This window comes from Salvelinus sp. IW2-2015, linkage group LG4q.1:29 (genome assembly GCF_002910315.2).
Source record: "Salvelinus sp. IW2-2015 linkage group LG4q.1:29, ASM291031v2, whole genome shotgun sequence".
Lineage (NCBI taxonomy): Eukaryota > Metazoa > Chordata > Actinopteri > Salmoniformes > Salmonidae > Salvelinus > Salvelinus sp. IW2-2015.
The window spans coordinates 54,945,993-54,950,754 of NC_036842.1; positions in this window are offsets into that span (position 1 = coordinate 54,945,993).

Here is a 4,762-nt window from a genome sequence, read left to right on the forward strand (position 1 = left end):
ACTTTCTATTCTTACAGTGTACCATGTTATAGTGTGACTTCTGATGAATCTTTCTCTGAATGACCCAGTGGTGGGGTCAATTCATCACTTCATGAAATGGAAAYGGCCTGTTATTGCATTTTTTCCCCACCTTTATGAATAGAAATTCAATCAATTTCATTAATTAACTGTTGAAATTGAATAGATCCCCGACCTTGAATAGATCCCAGGCCTAATGCAGTGTCTACCTCCATCTAGTGGTGGATAATTTGGTGTCTTACTGTAAGTGAAAGAGGTTCAGTAAAATAAGTAATTGAAAAATTGACCATACCATCTTAAACAAAATACCATATTCTAATCAGCTTGTTAGTCTGTATGGTGACATGTGGCATGTCCGTGGTTGTCAATGTCAGTGATTTAACCAAGTAGGAGTACTGATATAAACCCAGGTCCYGCCTCTCAGTCCAATTTAATCTTAAAGGCAAAACTCCTACCCTCAAACTCCTACTCTGAGATAATTTATGAACATATGCCCAGGCCTCATTGACCAAATAAGATGAAAGTAATTACGTTTTTAAAAAAGTATGCAATTGCAGTGTTCAACACAGTAAATGTAGTCCATTTGCATTGTTCGGACAAGAAACAAAACAAATATCAGTTTTTCATTTCGTTTGGCATCATGATTGCAAGGTGTCCCAATATCTTTTCCAAATGTCCCGATATCTGGTTTTAATGTCCATTCTAGAATGCCCAAGCCAATCAGAAACATGTCATCAACAACGTGTGGTATAAAAGGGTTATAAAGAGTTTATGAAGGMTTTGAAAGCCTTTAAATGTAATGTTATAAATCCATTGTTATATCCAATGTCTACTMTAGATAGTGATGATTTGGCTAAAACCTCTGACTGAAGTGTTCCAGGCCTTGTAGAGGGAACACTGACCTACAGTATGATGAGTGCATGACAGAGAATGGCCTCATTGTGCCCACCATATTGTTCTGATGTCGGCTTCATGAATGCAGCACAGAATCTACTTGTGCTGAGAATGAATTAATAATCACCAGCCCACATGTTACAGTCACCACCTGTAATGACATGACCCATCTGACGTAGAGAAGAATACAGTGACGAATCAATCTTGGTACTGCACAGAAGAGGCCTAGGGAAAGGGAGGGGGAGTGGTGGATGTCTCAAAACTGGGGTTCTTTCCTTTCTTCATTTCCTCTGTTCAGCCCATTCTCTTGTCTTAATGACATTCTCTCTGTCTCTCTTTGTTGCACAATGCACTGGCAGTAGTCTGTGAGTGTTGAACCACAGACAAAACAACACTAGTGGAAAATTGTGTGCCCTCCACCACTATTTCTGTCTGCCTTGTATGTGTGCAGGTCAAGTCGTGTGTGCGTGTATGCGAGATAACGAAAGATGGTGAAGAGGTCAAAAGGTGTGTGTCCGTGTGTGTGTATGCATGCGGTGTGTGTGTGAGTGAGAAAGAGAGAGAGAGAATATTGTGGCTACCACGTGGTCAGACTTATGACACAGCAAGTCTCTCCACACTAATGTTAGTTAGTGTCGTATCCTTTGGGCTCCCGARTGGCGCAGCGGTCTAAGGAACTGCATCTCAGTGCTAGAGGTGTCACTCAGTGCTAGAGGTGTCCCATAGGGCAGCGCACAGTWGGCCCAGCGTTGTCCGGGTTAGGGCTTGGCCAAGGTAGKCCGTCATTGTAAATAAKAATTTGTTCTTAACTGACTTGCTAGGTTAAATATAAAATGAAAAAAAAAGACCCAACATGGTCCAACCACAGTTGTGAAGAGGGCATGACAACACCTCTTCCCCCTTAGGAGGCTGGAAAGATTTGGCATGGGCCCTCAGATCCGTAAAAAGTTGTATAGCTACACCATTGAGAGCATCTTAACTGGCTGCATCACTGCAAGGCACCTGAACGCAAGAAGCTACAGAGGATGGTGAGTATGGCCCAGTACATCACTGGGGCTGAGCTCCATGCCATCTAGGACCTCTACACCAGGCGGTGTCAGAGGAAGGACCTAAAAATTGTCACACACACTACCTACACTCCAGCGGAGGCTGCTGAGGGGAGAACGGCTCATAATAATGGCTGGGATGGTATCAAAAACATGGTTTTCATGGGTTTGATTTCGCTCCATTCCAGCCATTATTATGAGCCGTTCTCCCCTCAGCAGCCTCCACCGCCACACTCACACTCTTCACATATGCTGCAGTTACTCTGTTTATTATATATCCTGATTGCCTAGTCAATTTTACCCCTACCCACGTGTAAATTTTACTCAATTACTGCAACTACAGTTGAAGTCGGAAGTTTACATGCAATTAGGTTGGAGTCATTAAAACTTGTTTTCTACCACTCCACAAATTTCTTGTTAACAAACTATAGTTTTGGCAAGTCGGTTAGGACATCTGCTATGTGCATGAAAAAAGAATAAAGGTGAAATATTTTTTTTTTTTAAATGACACAAGTAATTTTTCCAACAATTGTTTACAGACAGATTATTTCACTTATAATTCACTGTATCGCAATTACAGTAGGTCAGAAGTTACATACACTAAGTTGACCGTGCCTTTAAACAGCTCGGAAAATTCCAGAAAATGTCGTCATGGCTTTGGAAGCTTCTGATAGGCTAATTGACATAATTTGAGTCAATTGGAGGTGTACCTGTGAATGTATTTCAAGGCCTACCTTTAAACTCAGTGCCTCTTTGCTTGACATCATGGGAAAGGAAAATAAAAAGAAATCAGCCAAGACCTCAGAAAAAAAATTGTAGACCTCCACAAGTCTGGTTCGTCCTTGGGAGCAGTGTCCAAACGCCTGAAGGTACCACGTTCATCTGTACAAACAATAGTATGCAAGTATAAACACCATGGACCATGCAGCTGTCATACCGCTCAGGAAGTAGATGCATTCTGTCTCCTAGAGATGAATGTGCTTTTGTGCGAAGTGCAAATCAATCCCAGAACAACAGCAAAAGACCTTGTGAAGATGCTGGAGGAAACAGGTACAAAAGTATCTATTCCACAGTAAAACAAGTCTATATCGACATAACCTGAAAGGCCGCTCCGCAAGGAAGAACCCACTGCCTCAAAACAACCATAAAAAAGCCAGACTATGGTTTGCAAAAGCACATGGGGACAATGATCATACTTTTTGGAAAGTCCTCTGGTCTGATGAAACAAAAATAGAACTGTTTGTCCATAATGACCATCGTTATGTTTGGAGGAAAAAGGGGGGTGATTGCAAGCCAAAGAACACCATCCCAACCGTGTAGCACACGGCAGCATCATGTTGTCGAGGTGCTTTGCTACAGGAGGGACTGGTGCACTTCACAAAATAGATGGCATCATGAGGGAGGAAATTCATGTGGATATATTGAAGCAACATCTCAAGACATCAATCAGGAAGTTAAAGCTTGGTCGCAAATAGGTCTACCAAATGGACAATGACCCAAAGCATACTTCCAAAGTTGTGGCAAAATGGCTTAAGGACAGCAAAGTCAAGGTATTGCAGTGGCCATCACTAACCCCTGACCTCAATCCCATAGAAAATGTTTGGGCAGAACAAGGAGGCCTACAAACCTGACTCAGTTACACCTGCTCTATCATGAAGAATGGGACAAAATTCACCCAACTTATTGTGGGTAGCTTGAGCAAGGCTACCCAAAATGTTTGACCAAGTTAAACAATTTAAAGGCAGTGCTACCAAATAGTAATTGAGTGTATGTAAACTTCTGACCCACCAGGAATGTGTTGCAAAAAATAAAGCTTAAATAAATCATTCTCTCTACTATTATTCTGACATTTCACATTCTTAAAATAAAGTGGTGATCCTAACTGACCTAAAACAGGGAATTTTTAATTGGATTAAATGTCAGGATTTGTRAAAAACWGAGTTTAAATTTATTTGGCTAGGGTGTATGTMAACTTACGACTTCAACTGTACCTCGTACCCCCACACATTGACTTGGTACCTTCTCCTTTTATAGAGCCGTCTTACAGTTCTTTTTTGTGTGTTACTTTTTTCTTCTTATTTGCAAATTTGTCTTACTTTTTAACTCTGCATTGTTGGGAAAGGGCTCGTAAGGAAGCATTTCACTATAAAGTCTACATCTTGTACTTGGCGCATGTGACATTTTGACTTATACCTTTTTAACAACACAAACAAACACAAGAGGGGCTGCTAGCCTAACAGATTAATGATTTGCTAATACATCATTGACAGGGTTTAAGCAAGGGCCAGGTGGCACCTGGTAGGACAGCCCCTTMAGTTAAAGTCTGTCCATCTGTCTATCTCTCTTCCTCCCCTTTTTGTATGCTAGATGGAAGACATGGAGGGCACTTTGAGGCAAATCTACACCCCAGGGGGTATTGAGGCTCAGTTGTTGGGGTGACTGAAGGACTGTGCAGTGTGGTAGCATAAGGCTAGAGGACATTAAACCTGAAAACATGAGTCATGTTAGYCATGCCCCCATGTTCAAATTATGATATAGCTTTTGGACTTGTTTTAAAACTCCAATATATCCATATTGATAACAATTGAACTCACTGACCTCAGTGTGTTAGAGAGAGAGRGGRGGGGGGTGAGAGAGAGCGCAATTATAAGAAATATCAAGTATTTGTGCCCAAAATGTAATAAAGAAGTAGGCTATATTGTACATATGTAACATTGTATCCCTATCTTTAAAAAATATGACAACAGCAGTAGCTCCTCCCTCATAAGTAGCAAACACCAGTCCCTGCTCAGCTCYACGCGCAA